Here is a 16,739-nt window from a genome sequence, read left to right on the forward strand (position 1 = left end):
CATGTGGTTATCCAGATTGTTTGAAATAAACATCTTTTGATTAACTTTAAAAAGATTGATTTGTTGAAAATGATTGATTTTTTTAGAAAAGACTTCTGTAAAATAGATTTAGGCGACTTAGTAGGAATTTTAACTAAGTCTAAATAAAACTAATAAGCAAGAAAACACATAAAAGGGGGAGGGATAAGATAGTAAAGAATTTAGACCCTTAGGCCCAAATAAATAAACCCTGTCCTAATCTAGTTAGGCTTTTGGCCCATAACCTATCCTAAACTATTATTTTAGGCCCGTTGGCCCAAAATCCGCTCCACCTGTATTAAATTTACAACATTGGCTTCGAGGCCCAAATGAGTGAATAACAACATAAACAAAAACGACAATGCTTAAATAAATAAAACAACAAATAACACTTTGAGTCTCTTAGCTGCTTCAAATATGGGATTTTAACCCATTCTTCTCCTTTCGTCTCCTTACATCCATACGCCTTATAATCAACCTTTGGACTTGGTATTGGAGTTGACTAGATAGACATAGTGGGAATCAATATCCCATGATAAATATGCAAAAGGGAGAGAGTCCATGTGGGACTCAAAAACGGATTCACATGCAAGGAACGAAATAAGGAGATTAATATGCATCCAAAGTGCAGAACGCCATATAGATAAATAACATAACAAATCCATAGATAAAAAGAGAACTATTGTAATCCAAAATAACATAGCAAACAATAGGTCAAGATGTAGAAAAGTCAAGGAAAGAGGGCTCGCTCAATAGGGTAAAGTCATGCAACTATGGCTGTCATCAGTACATAAATAAACATATAAACTAAAAAAAAAATTTTCAGACTAAATTGGCAAGGATTTTCGTAAGTAAGAACAAGTAAACAATGAGATGTACACTAGAGTTGGGAACTAAAATAAACCTCATAAGCCACTCATGCATAACGTCGAGTAAGAAAAAACCCCCTCTTTTCTGTCACGACCCGAACTAGGGCCTGGCCGTGGTGGACATCCCGAACCATGAAGGTCTGGAATGCCCTTATCTATCTGGTAATCATGCAGCACATTCATATAATAAAAGAAGATGCGGAAACATAATATTCTACGAAAACATGTTCAATTCCAAATTTAATATAAGTATGGAAACTGTAAATCAACTACATCTAAATAACATCTGACTCAGTCTGCAAAATCTCAACTATATGAAAATCTGACAACTGTCAGAAACTGGGACAAGGCCCCCAGTAGACCAAAACAATATCTAATAATAGTTGTCTAAAAGTAATCAGGCTTTCTAGAATAAAGAAGGCTCACCAACTAGGCACTGTAACTCTGTCTGATAAAATCTATTGCTTTTCTGGACCCCTAGACTGAGCCTTAGAACCTGGAGGGAGGAGGAGGAGGGTGAATACAGATGTACTGGTATGCAAAGTAATCCAAAATAAAACTTTTATATAAGTGAAACAGTGGAGAGTAATTTGTTAGAACATCACGCATAAACAGTTCTCAAAACACATGGGCATTTTCTAAAAATCATAAGTCATTCTTGTCAATGCACTTTCTGTTCTTTGTATTACTTCTGAGTTAGGTGGTACTCCTCTATAATTCTAAAATCCCATTAGCTGTATGGAATTCGCTATTGACTCAGCGAGGAAGCCTCTAACCCGAATGTGCCGCAAGGTTTAGAGTGTCTAATTCTGATATGCCACACGGCACTAGGCCGGTATAATATAATATACCCGAATCGACAAATCATGGTTTTGAGCAACAAGTTGTCTGAACTCGTGCCTTCTTCGGAGAACCACCTAAGCTCTCTTTATGCCCAATTTTATCCTGTTCTGATTCATGCATTTTTATAGTTTCAACATCTAAAAATTTTGATTTCAAACAAGCATTCTATTCTATTCTGAATTATCATGGCATAATCTGAATTGGTGTTATCACACAAAGACTTGGAAGTCCTATTTCTGAGCCATAGTGCAATAAACATGATCTTTCATTAAAACATAATTCAGACCACCCAAGCATGCAAATAGTATAAGAGATTTCATTTTCCAAAGCATAAATCAAAACTATCCAAGAATCCTTTAAACATATGGTGGTTATGTGCTTTTGGAAAAATCATGCACTCTTTCATTATATGAATATTTTCAACATTTGTCAACACAACTACCCTCTCTTTTGAAATCCAAATCTTAATTCAATCATAACACAATTCAAGACATTTTCAACCATGCTTTTCAAGGATGCATTTAAAACATGTACAACATATGATAAGTAAAGGAAAATCAAAACAAGAGAGGAATTTTACATAAGTCATGCTCTCAATAATTTCAAATCAATGTGGTGGAAGGTTAAAAGACCAAAACAATACCGTCAAGATTTCTAAAACATGAATGTATTCATAAATCTGAAAACCCCTTTCTTAAAATCTTGATTTCTATGCCCATGAGATTTTAGGAAAACTCCGCGTACCTCTATTTAAGAAATTAAAGGATGATCCTTGATGCCTACGGCTTAGGGATTCCAAATCTCCAATTTGTTTCAAAATTCCATGATTAAATCTTGAGTTATTTGGGATTCTTGTTTGAAACCCTAGGGAGAGTTCTTGATGGATTTTGGTGAGAGTAGGTGTATTTTGGTGTAATAGGGATTAAATCCCGTGTTCAAGATGTTAAGGGGTTAGAAAATACCCCAAATACCCTTAATGAGATTGGTATTAAATATAACTGGGATCCTGATTTCAAGGGCTACCGTGACGCGCCACGATCGCGGTGGCTCACTGGAAATTGACGAATAGGAATTTCACCCATTCCGTAATGCGTCACCTTCACAGAGTCTCACTGGAAATTGACCATCATTATTCACACCCTCTCCGTGATGCACCAAGGACAGAAATGATTGTGTTTTACGACTAGGACTTAAATTAACCATAACTCCTTCACCAAGTGTCCATTTTGGATGAATCTTATGTCGACGGAAAATTTATTTGATCATCTACATAATGAAAAGTTAAAATATAAGAAATTCCATAGGTAAATAAGTAATAATCATTCTATAAACCAGTGCTTAATACTTTAGGGATAAAAATTTAGCTAGGAGAAACTTTGAGGGGTGACAATATCCCCCCTTGGGAACATTCATCCCCGAATGTTGACGCAGGACACAGAAAAACATAATGTCAACCATATTAAGGCATAGAAAGAATAAGGCAAGGATTGTACCTTCCATTTCATCATCCATTAGATCAAACAGGTTTGGGTATCTAGCTCTCATGTCAACTTCTGATTCCCAAGTTGCTTCTTTAAATTTTTGGTTTCTCCACAACACTTTAACTAAGTCTACCTCTTTGTTTCTCAATCTTCTAACTTGGTGATCCAAAGTTTCTACAGGCTCTTCTTCATAGGACAAGAAGTCTGTCACTTTGATTTCTCCAACAGGCAATACTAAAGAATGGTCTCCAACATACTTCCTCAACATAGATATAAGAAATACCGGATGAACAGAACCCAAACTAGCTGGCAATTCTAACTCATATGCAATTTCACCTATCCTTCTCACAATCTGATATGGTCCTATATAGAGAGGACCTAGCTTACCTTTCTTCCTGAATAGCATAACTCCCTTCATGGGAGAAACCTTGAGAAACACCCAATCTTTAGCCTTAAACTCCAGATCTCTTCTCCTAACATCGGCATAGGATTTCTGACAATTCTGAGATGTTTTAAGTCATTCTCTAATGACTTTCACATCCTCCATTGCCTGATGAACAAGATCAGGCATACCATCCTATTGGAGACCTACATCTTCTCCCATACAATTCATCAAATGGTGCCATCTTAATAATGGGATGGAAACTGTTATTATATGTGAACTCTATCAATGGTAAGTTCTCTAACCAAATACCTTTAAAATCAATCATGCAGGCCCTCAACATATCCTTAAGGGTCTAGATGATGCACTCAGCATGTCCGTCTATTGAGGGTGGAAAGCCGTACTCAAATTCACTTGGGTACCTAAACCCTTATGAAACGATCTCCAAAACTGTGAAGAAAACTATGTACCTAGATCAGATATGATGGAAACGAGTGCCCCATGCAAACAAACTATTTCTGCAATGAGAAACTTGGTATAATCCTCTCCTAAATAATTAGTCCTGACAGGTAGAAAGTGAGCTGACTTGGTCAGCCTATCTATAATCACCCAAATGGAATCATACTGGTTTAGGACCTCAGAAGTCCTGTAACAAAGTCCATATTAATCATATCCCACTTTCACAAGGGCAAGGTTATCTCTTAGGAAGAACCACTTGGCCTCATATGTTCCACTTTAACTTGTTGACAATTCAAACACTTGGCAACATAGTTATCCACCTCATGCTTTATATTATTCCACCAATACATAGATTTCAGATCATGGTACATCTTAGTAGAGCCTGGGTGAACAATATACCTTGAAGTGTATGCTTCGTCAAGGATTCTCTTCCTCAGACCATCTACATCTGGCACACACAACCTACCCTGGTATCTCAAAAATCCCATCACTACTAATTTCAAATGACATTACCTTTTATCGACCCACATCTTTCTTAATCTGCATCAAGATGGGATCTTCAACCTGCTTCTTCTTAACTTCTGTACAAAGGGAAGATTTAGCTGTCTCATGAACAACCATTCCCCCATCTTCGAAATCCAAAAGTCATACTCCTAGATTTGAAAGTCGGTGAATATCCTTCACCATCTCCCTCTTTTCTTTCCCTACATGAGAAAGGCTGCCCATTGAAAACCTACTAAGGGTGTTGGCTACCATATTTGCCTTGCCCGGATGATAGTGCAGGCTCATCTCATATTCTTTTAGCAATTCTATCCAGCGCCTTTGCCTGAGATTTAATTCTTTCTGTGAGAAAACATACTGTAAACTCTTGTGGTTGGTGAAAATATCAATGTGTACCCTATACAAATAGTGCCACCAGATCTTAAGTACAAAAACCAAAACCGCTAACTCTAAGTCATGAGTAGGGTAGTTCCGCTCATGCACCTTCAACTGCCTAGATGCGTAAGCCACTACCTTACCGTACTGCATCAGAACACACCCAAGTCCCATTTGGGATGCATCACAGTATACTACAAAACCTTCTGTACTCTTCGGAAGAGTCAAAATAGGAGCAGTAGTAAACTTGTTTTTTAACTTCTCAAAACTATTCTCACAAGAGTCAGACCACAAAAACTTCACCTTTTTCAGAGTTAACTTAGTAAGTGGCACCACTATGGAATAAAAACTCTCTATGAACCTTCTGTAATAACCCGCCAAACCTAAGAAGCTTTGAATATCGGTTGAAGTCATGGGTCTAGGCCATTTCCTCACTGCCTCAACCTTTTGGGGATCAACCTTTATCCCCTCACTAGACACAATATGCCCCAAGAAAGCAATAACATTTAACCAGAATTAACAATTGGAGAACTTTGTGCACAACCTATGATTTTTGAGAGTCTGGAGGATAATTCGGAGGTGATTGGCATAGTCCTCCTCACTTTTGGAATAAATCAAGATATCATTAATGAACACTATGACAAACAAGTCTAGAAACTGATGAAAGACCCTATACATCAGGTCTATGAAAGCTACAGGAGCATTAGTCAACCAGAAGGACATGACTAACAATTTATAATGACCATATCTGGTTCGGAAAGCTATTTTAGGAATGTTTGACTCCCTAACTTTCAACTGATGATATCCCGAACGAAGGTCTATTTTAGAAAAACACTTAGCACTCTAAAGTTGATCAAAGAGGTCATCAATCCCAGAAAGAGGATATTTATTCTTAATAGTGACCTTATTCAGCTGACGGTAATCTATGCACATACATAGGAAACCATCTTTCTTTCGTACGAAGAGTATAGTTGCACCGTAGGAAGAAATATAAGGATGGATGAAACCTTTATCTAGGAGGTTTGCTAGTTGCTCTTCAACTCTTTTAACTCTGCTGGAGCCATTCTATATGTCAGAATAGAGATGGGATGGGTGTCTGGCCATACATCTATACCAAAATCTATCTCCCTATCAAGTGGTATTCCCGAGAGATCATCTAGAAAGACTTCTAGGAATTCATTTACTACAGGGACAGAATAAAGAGGAAGACTTTTGGCATTAGAATATTTAACCTGAATAAGATGATACAAGCAACCCTTGGAAATAAGTTTACGGGATCTGAGGTAAGATATGAAGTGCCCTCTAGGTTCTAAAGAGTGACCTTCCCATTTTATTGCTGGCTCATTCAAAAAAGAAAAATTAACCTTTTGGGTTCTACAGTCTAGTGTAGCATAACACGAATGGAGCCATTCCATCCCTAGAATAGCATCAAATTAACCATATCAAGCTCTACAAGATCTACCACAGTATCCCGAATAAGAATAGACATAGCATAATTTTATATATCCTCCTAGCCACAACAAAATCACCCACCGAAATGGAAACAGAGAAATGGTCGGTAATGACATCGGGCTCAAACCCAAAACCAACAGCCACATATGGGGTCACATAAGAAAGGTAGACCTGGGATCAAGTAACACATAAACATCACGGGGAAAGATTTGTAATGTACTGATGATAATATCTGGTGAGGCCTCTGCCTCCTGGAGGTTAGTCAAAGCGTACAGCCACTTGCAACTATTTTCGAAAGCTGAAGTGGTGCCCTTTTGAGGTGGTTGTGGTGCGGAGGAATTTGCCTAAGATTTTATCCCACCAACATTCTTCCTAGAATATGGGCAATCTTTCTGAAAGTGAACCATCTGACCACAAGAATAACACACAAATGTGCCTAGCTAACACCTTCCCGGATGATGCCTACCACAATTCTCACACTGTAAATTAGGGCGGTACTGCTGAGTCACACTGCCCTGTGACTGGGTAACCTGAGCCCTAGGTCCGCGACTAGTCTGAAAAATCTAAGATCATCGATTAATGAGGGGTCTGGGTGCTGGGGTGCTGCCTACAGACTGTGCGTTACCCCAAAACTTCTTCTTTTGCCATTTATTGCCCCAGTTACCGCTCTATGGCTGACTGTTATTCTGATCTGCTATTCTGGCTCTCTTTGCCTGCCTGTCCTTCTCTCTAGACTCGGTAATTTTCTTTTTCTTCTCTTCTACCTGCTGCATGTGGACTGACAGCCTAGCAAAGTCCATATCCCTATTTAGCATCGCCCCTTGGCATTTAAGAGCTAGGTCATCGGAAAGGCCGGATGCAAACTTTCTCATCCGGGCTCTCATAGTACTTGTCATTTTTGGTACATAATGAGCCAGGTGGTTAAACTTCAGAGTGTACTCCTGGACACTTATTTTCCCCTATTTAAGATTCATAAATCCTCTACCTTGGCTTTCTTCAACTCTAGAGGAAAGAATCGGTCAAGAAAAGCTTCCACAAATTTGCCCCAAACTATAGGCTCAACACTCTCACCCTTCGTCTCTTCCCACTCATTATACCATTGGTTCGCTACATCTTTAAGTTGGTACGCTCCTAACTAAACCCCTTCCAACTGATCCACATGCATTACTCTAAAAATCTTCTCCATTTCGTCCACAAACTCCTATGGGTCCTCTTCTACCTTAGAGCCCAAAAATTTGGGCGGGTTCATCCTCATAAACTGGCCTACCCTAGTAGCCTCTATAGTAACAGATGCAGACCCAGTATTCTCTAACCTCTGAGTCTGTGCGGCTAACAGCTGTGCAAATATGTGAATGTATTGCTTGAATTCTGCATTCGATATGTCTCTCTGAGAAGACTAAGGACAATTAACATTTGTCCTTGGAGCTCGAGGAGGACTGGTTGGGACTGGAGGTACTCCCGGAGAAGAAACAAGTTCTGAGGTGTGCGCTCTATTTTGGGTCTGCATCCCATGGGTGGGAAGACTTCATCATCCTAAGTATCTTGGTTATTGGAACGACGAGGAGGCATGACTGTTTTCTAAAATACGATAGATCACTGATTAGGGGATAATTCTATCTCAGACTCTAAAGCACAAACTAAATCACAAAGAGAGGAAACATTCCTAAATGTCCAGTAGCTCCTTGCTTATAAGTGTGGTGCACTACACACCCATAAACAAGAATCTACCTGATGTAATTTTGTAGACACCCTGGGACCATGAACCGTGCCCTGATACCAAGTTTGTCATGACCCAAACTAAGGCCTGGTCATGACAGACATCCCGAAACATGAAGGCCCAAAACACCCTTCTCTATCCGGTAATCATGCACAATATTCATATAATAAAAGAGGATGCGGAAACATAATATGCTACAAAAACATGGTCAATTCTAAATTTAACATAAGTATGGAAACTGTAAATCAACTACATCTAAATAATATTTGACTCAGTCTGCGAAATCTCTACTACATGAAAATCTAACAACTCTCTGAAACTGGGACAAGACACCCAGTAGACCAAAACCATATCTAATAATAGTTATCTAAATGTAAACAAGCCTTTTGGAATAAATAAGGCTCACCAACTGGTCACTACAACTCTGTTTGATAAAATCTATTACTTTTTTAGACCCCTAGATAAGCCTCAGAAACTAGAGGGAGGAGGGGAGGGGGTCAATATAGATGTACTGGTATGCAAATTAATCCAAAATAAAACTTTTGTATAAGTGAAATAGTGGAGAGCAATTTGTTAAAACATCATGCATAAACAGTTCTCAAAACACATGGGTATTTTTTGAAAATCATGTCATTTTTGTCAATGCACTGTCTATTCTTTGTATTACTTCTGAGTTAGGTGGTACTCCCCTATAATTCTAAAATCCCATGGGCTGTATAGAATCCGCCATTGACTCGACAGGGAAGCCCCCAATCTGAGTGTACCGCAAGGGTTGGAGTTCTTAATTCTGATATACCACACGACACTAAGCCAAAATAATATAATATACCCGGATCAACAAATCACAGTTTTGGGCAACGAGTTGTCTAAACTCGTGCCTTCTTCGGAGAACCACCTAAGCTCTCTTTATGCCTAATTTTTTCCTGTTCTGATTCATGCATTTTTCTAGTTTCAACATTTGAAAAGTCTGATTTCAAACAAACATTCTATTCTGTTCTGAATTATCATGGCATAATCTGAATTGGTGTTGTCACACCAAGACTTGGAAGTCCTATTTCTGATCCATAGTACAATAAGCATGATCTTTCATTAAAACATAGTTCAGACCACCCAAGCATGCAAATAGTATAAGAGATTTCATGTTCTGAAGCATAAATCGAATCTATGCAAGAATTCTTTAGACATATGGTGGTCATGTGCTTTTGGCAAAATCATGCACTCTTTCATAATATGAATATTTTCAACATTTATCAACACAACTACCCTCTCTTTTGAAATTAAAATCTTAATCCAATCATAACATAATTCAAGACATTTTAAACCATGCTTTTCAAGGATGCATTCAAAACATCTATAGCATATGATAGTAAAGGAAAATCAAAACAAGAGAGGGATTTTACATAACTCATGCTCTCAATTAAATCATCAACCTTAAAACACAAGCATACATATATATACAATTTCAAATCAATGTGGGGGAAGGTCAAAAGACCAAAACAATACCGTTAAGATTTCTAAAACATGAATGTATTCATAAATTTGAAAAACCCTTTCGTAAAATCATTATTTCTACGACCATGAGATTTTAGAAAAACCCCGTGTACCTCTATTTAATAAATAAAAGAATGCTCCTTGATGCCTATGGCTTAGGGATTTCAAATCTCCAATTTGTTTCGAAATTCCATGGTTAAATCTTTTGTTATTTAGGATTCTTGTTTGAAACCCTAGGGAGAGTTATTGATGGATTTTGGTGAGAGTAGGTGTACTTTGGTGTAATAGGGATTAAATCCTATTTTCAAGATGTTAAGGGTTGGAAAATATCCCAAATACCCTTAATGAGATAGGTATTAAATATAACTAGGAGTTCGATTTCATGGGCTACCGCGACATGCCTCGATCGTGGTAGCTCACTGGATATTAACAAATGGGAATTTGGCCTATTCTGTGATGTGTCACCATCACAGAGTCTCACTAGAAATTGACCATCATCATTTACAGACTAGAAATTGACCATCATCATTTACAGACTCTCCGCGATGCGCCAAGGATAGGAATGATGGTGTTTTACGACTAGGACTTAAATTAACCATAACTCCTTCACCAAGTGACCGTTTTGGACGAATCTTATGTCGACGGAAAATTTATTCGGTCATCTACGTAATGAAAAGTTGAAATCTAAGAAAATCCATAGGGAAATAAGTAATAATCATTCTAGAAGCCAATTCTTGATACTTTAAGGAGAAAAATTTAGCTAGGAAAAACTTCGGGGCTTTACATTTTTGAGGAAATAAAATAGGGTTCTTCACTGTACCAATTCTTTAAAAGGACAAAATTTTTTAATATATCTTACCTAAATTTAGTAGCTTGGAAAACAAACACTAACATACAACGTCAACTTAAGCAAGAATTAATGAAATTTGACCTAAGAACTGTTCAGAAAGCTAAAAAATCATAACTTTTCAAGAAGATAAGTTGTAAGTTAATAGTATATTTATACTACAGTGAGCGAAAAAGCAATAGATCTCTGAACAGTCAAAAGAGTCTTAGTAACTATGGCTTTAAGAACAATTCCACCACCATTCTTCCAATGAACAAAAATAAAATAACCAATATAATACCATAAAGCATAGACAGACATGATAAAAGGAAAATAAAAAGAGAGAGAACGTTTGAAATAAATCAAGCAAAACCTGCCTACCTAGATTTTGGCAGAGAAACTATAAAGATAAAAATCGGGTATGCTGAGACCCCATTTTGTCTTCCAAATTTCTTTTCAAGAGAAATCTAAAGAATATCCTCCCACAAAAGCCTTGTCTCTACACAATAGCTAAGAGTATTTCCTGGAAATGGCCTTACAAAACTCTAAAGAGTTTTAGGCCTTGAAAATTATAACTAGAGAGAGAACCACAAATCAAGCTCAAAGAGAATGTACACCATATAATGATTTTCAACATCAAAGAGACCCCATCCATTATATTTTACAATAAAGCCATTGCATTTTCCTTGGGGATCAATCAAACAGAACACCGCCTTGAAACCAAATCAAAAGAAAGATGAAAGACTCAAACTTTGCAAATCCACAACAAAGGGATCTCGACCAGGATGTTTCCTTTTTTTAATGAAAGGATCTAGTAGGGCGTATTATTTTATCCTTATCCTCTTTCTGACAAACTCAAAAAATGAATTTTTAACAGTCAAAATGGTCATCGGAGAATTATAAGATTTCTAGTATACTTTTGGACATATCTTATTATTCCCTTTGGCATTGGTAAAGCCAGATGAACTCTCGAGGTAGCTTATTGGTGGTGTTACCAGTTTAAATAGAAAACACTGATCTAAGATGATCAAACAGTAATGATGAATGAGTCAACAAATCAGTATGGTCCTTCTCCTCATTCAAGAGAAATAGCAATTGAGGGATCTTAGGATTTTGTAGTACATTTCATTATTGGAAACATTTTGGTCATTCTCTTTGGCATTTGAGAAGCCAAAGGAACTCACAAAGTAGTCCTGCTATTGATATTACTAGCTAAACAAAAAGACAATAATTCAAGCAAAATAACATTCAGTAAGCCAGTGAAGCGAGAAATTAAAATAGGAATCTTGATGGAAACAGTAAGTCAAACTCATAAGCAATATACAATATGAAGTAGCAAATTGGAAGCTAATTAGTGATGTCAAAATCAGATAACAGATTATGAAATTGAGACGTACAAATAAGACCAAAAACCAAAAATTTTAGCGACTAAACTAGGACTTTAACATCAAACATGATCACATGACAAACATTTCCTTCATCCAACGCATCATATGGTCTTGCACGACATCTACAACAGCTAAACCCAGCATTTGAAATCACAAATACGACTACATCCGGTACTTCTAACAGAACAAGATTACTACTACGACTACATCAGCTATGAAGAAAAAGAGATGAAGAAGAACAACGGTCAAATTAAAGAGAAAATAGAGTGTATTTACCTCTTTAAGTGCAGCAAAATAAGATGACAATGTGGTACGGAGATCACGACCACTGGAAAACTTCCTTACCGTCAATTTGAGACCCTAATTTAGCTGACGAACTTTCAAAACAAGAACAGGATTTCTACTAAAGACTTAATTTTTATCCGAAAATTTATTTCTTTTCCTTTCTTCCTTCTCTCTCAGTTTTCCAAACCAAAATTTCCTTTCTTGTGTTTCTGCCTTTTTTGAGAATTTTCCCCCTCTTTTCAGCCCCAAAATTTTGAACCTTTTCTTTTCTCCTAAACCCCCCTTTTATAGGGAATAAACTAGGGTTTATTTAGGGCTTCAAATGAGGATAACTTTGGTCTTTGAGAAAAAAGAATTCAAAATTTGAACTCCGAATAAGGTTTTCCCCTCACCAACTTATACCAAATTTGGAGTTTTTTTTGAAAAATTTGAAAATTGATAATATTGAGAAAACCTAATTCCCCTCCTCAGCATTCAAAATCGCCCAATTATGTACCAAAATCATACCGTTATACCAAGATTCATGGATTTGGACGTTGGAGAATGACACCTAATCAATCTTCTAGTATGTTCTCGATCCCTCTTTGCACAAAACCATATGAGACATATAGAGAGGGTTGGGTCGGATCGATTTCATAGTTTTCAGGTTAAGGTTGGTCGGATTCGGGTTGAGATATTGGTGTTGCCGATGGCTTTTGAGTTGTTAGGATGGTTGTTGATATTGTTGAATGTTGTTGTTGCTGTGAAGAAGAGGGGAAGATTAGGGGTGGGCTGGACCGGGTCATATGTTGTCTTGGGCTTATTGCTGCTGAATAATTGCTTTTATTCGTTGGATTGGACTTTGTTTTGTGTGGGCTGATGATAAATGGGTTAAAAATTGGGGTTATTGAATAACCCTAATTAAATTTAATTGGGTTATTAAATAACCCTAATTAATTTTAATTAGATTAGAATAGTTATAATTAAATTTAATTGGATTAAAAATAACTCTAATTAAATTTAATCGGATTAAAAATAACTCTAATTAAATTTAATCTCATTAAAATAATTCCAATTAAGAGATGGTAGCTTTAGGGGATTAAGATTGAACTACAATTTAAATGACTTATTTAAATTCTAACCAAATTGATTATCGATTGGTCAATTGCATTACAATTGGGGCCAATTTTATTTCAATTGAGGTCATATTTAATTAATTCGCTAAATTGAATCGCAATCCGACACGAATTAAGTAACAAATTAACCTCAAGTTTCTTGATTTAATAAACATCAAACAAATATTCCTCCAAATAAAATATTTTGAGAATAAATCATATTTAAAAATAAGACTTTATCCATTTGGATTGGTTTTCAAGTTTAATCAATAAAACTCTAATTTTGATAAAATGTTCATTTAAATAACAAAATGTATAATCATTAATTAAATGATAAAATTAACTTAAATAAATATTTTTAAATTGTGTTTATTTGAATAAAATAGTTGTTGCGATTTTATTTTAAAATTGAAGAAACTCAAAATTAAATTGGCTTGTGGAGGGTAAAAATTAGGTGTCAACATGCAATTGTGGTTACATTCCTTCATGATGTAGGTGCCAGATGTAGTCCATGCACCATGGTCAGACAGTTTTCAACATTCAGCCAATATGTGATGAGTTCTCTTATTTTGGGAACTCCAGTCCATTGGAGTTCATATGTTGTATTTTGATTATCCATATGTATTGATTAGTGGTAGTTGGAGGCATGCATTAGCTACTGATAGTCAGTATAGTAGAGGCTTCATAGATAGTCAGTCATAGCCATGATATGTAATTCAAGTTCTTTTCTTCAGTTTTATCATGTTGTAAATTTATCAGTATTACATTCGTTTAGATTTCTCATGATCATGTTTTTGCTCACCATATTTATCTTTTATTAACATTATAAATCATTTTCTTAAGTAGTAGACCAGTACATGGGTTATCTTGAGATCACTTGTGGTTCTAAGCACCGTGTTATGACTAGGAGGTAGTCTTGGGTCATGACAAAATTAATATCAGAGCACAAGGTTCAAGTGTCCTAGGGTGTCTTGGAATCCGTGTCTAGTAGAGTCTTACAAAATGGTATAGAGACGTCTGTACTTTTCTTTGAGAGGCTATTGGGCATTTAGGAAATGTTTCCCTTTATTCATATCTCAGATCGTGCTATAGAGATATTCTCTAAGAAACTTATACAGAATCTTATCTTGCTCCATTCATGCCAACTCTACCTTCTTTTTGAGGTAACCAAAATAGTCAAGCTTATATTCTACTAATAGAGTTTTCTCATACAGTGCCCATAGATAATTATGGGATTGCATGTTGGCTCAAAAAGTATCCCACTAGTGCATTTATGTTCCAAAGTATGAAAGATTTCATTCAGAATCATGAAAAAAATCGTGCATTAAGCTAAAGTTAGATGTGCCCTCAGATCCCTTCTCAAAATTCTATGACAACATATGACCTAGAGTTAGAAGCATAAACCTAGAAGTTTAGTCGTAGTAAAGTGGGGATAATGTTATCTAAATTTAGCAGATTATGTATCCATAGGGCTAGTTGTATGAAAGGTGAACAAGTACATTTGAAACAACGCATGCAAGAATTTAAGTTTATCAATTCAAAATTAAGTATGATGGTGTGGGTATGATCTAGAGATGTACCCAAGGTGATGTGGGATTGTGTTATTTCAAAGTTTTTAAAGTGTGTATTCTTAGATAGTACCCTTGAGTTTCTAAGTGCGATGAGGCTAGTAATGTAGTATATGATGTTCCTACCAGCTAAGTTATGGGTTATAGGTTGTTGATATCAGATATTAAGTATAATAGTAATTCTCATGGTTTAGGAAAAAAATATAAGTTTAGAGGTATGATATTAGTAGGCTATGACGGAAGTTAGTATGGTTCATTAAAAGATTGGGAATATCTATGATAAGTGTTAGAATTTAAGTTTGAATCTTGGATGATTAATCTAATATAAAGAAGAGTTGAAATTCTAGATGGTGGGAAGTCATGGTATGGTGATACTCCTAAAAATTCTAAGTAATTTAGTGTTTAAGTTATTATATAATGACTATTGGGGTTATAGAAATTTAAGATTTGTATCTCAGAATGAAGTACTAGCAGCGAGTTTGATGCTTTCAAGTGTAGTCTTTTAGGGTGATGTTATTATTTATGTTTATTGTTATATCTCAGACTTTAGAGTAAAGTGGTTTCAGTTCATTTTGGATTTTATAAAAGGGGTCCACAGACTTAGAAATGATGGCTTAAAGCTAAGGGGGAGATGATAGAACAAGGAACCAAGGTTCTCAGATTCTAGTAGTGATGCCAGTGTGTTGTTGTAACACCTCGAGAATACACCCTGGGAATCATATGGTGCTTATGGCCCCGTTGGACCACAAACTAACCTATGATGGGTATCGGCTTTAAGCACTGAAAATAATACGAGAATATTTATGCGAAAGAAATATGAAAATTCCATAAGGTTCTAAAATTACTAAAATAATTATTGAGTATAACTGATAATAATATTTGAAAACTGAATAACTGACTATGCTAGTCTGAAAGCCTCTAACTGTCTGAATATGGAGTTGATGGGAAAACCCCCCAACTAACTCCGACTGAAATAACTACTGAACTACTGAAATAAATAAAATCTATCTTCGAAATATAATGACTCACCACTATATCTACTGCTGATATCCTGAGCTGCTTAGTACAGTTAGAAACCTAAGCGTCTGAACCTATGAGATGAGACATCATAACGCAAAAGAGAGAGTATACGATCAGTACATGGAATGTACTGGTATGCTAAGTAAGGTAAGGCTAATATACGAGGGTTCATATTCATGAGATAATAATTGAATAAATGAACATCATGAAGTAACTGGATGAGAGTGCATGCAAAACTATAACTGCTGAACATGGAATGCTGTTCATATAGGTATACATCATGTATCTGAGATTATACTGAAACTAAGTATTGAATTTTGATGGCTGAGTAACTGATAACTGATATCCATGGTTCTGTAAAACTAACTGAGTTCTTTACAAAATACTAAGACTGAAACTGTAACTGTGAGAGGTATCATCTAACCAACATACCCCATTCTAAACTGATTGGGGTCCAACCTGTAACCCCAGTTAGAAGGGTTTTAGTATCATACGATGGGTACTAACAATGGCTGTGGAGTCAGTCCTAATATGTCGAGTGATCCTTGAGATCAGTCCTAAACTAGCGGGTGATCCTTGAGAGTGTTAGTCCTAAACTGGCGGGTGACATCTCATAACCTACACTGGCTACATAGTTCTAGAACTTAGGGATTTATACTAAGGGTCAAACCCTAACTGGAAGGAATTCCCTTATCCGTAGGTTTGCTCGGTGCTGAATCCTACTCTGAACTGAAAGACACTGATCACTAGACTGTACTAAGCTTGAATGAGCTAACCCTGATCGTGCTGACTGACTGAACTATACTGAGTTCACTGAGTTCTATTAACTGGCTGAGTACTACTGTTCTTGACCTAACTTTAACAATACAATAATAGATTACCATGCATAATTTACTCATATAGACATTTTATCAAAAACTTGCAAGGCATAGCTTAAGAATGAGAATAGTTTAAACATGTAGTAATGTAT

Source organism: Capsicum annuum, chromosome 3, assembly GCF_002878395.1.
Source record: "Capsicum annuum cultivar UCD-10X-F1 chromosome 3, UCD10Xv1.1, whole genome shotgun sequence".
Lineage (NCBI taxonomy): Eukaryota > Viridiplantae > Streptophyta > Magnoliopsida > Solanales > Solanaceae > Capsicum > Capsicum annuum.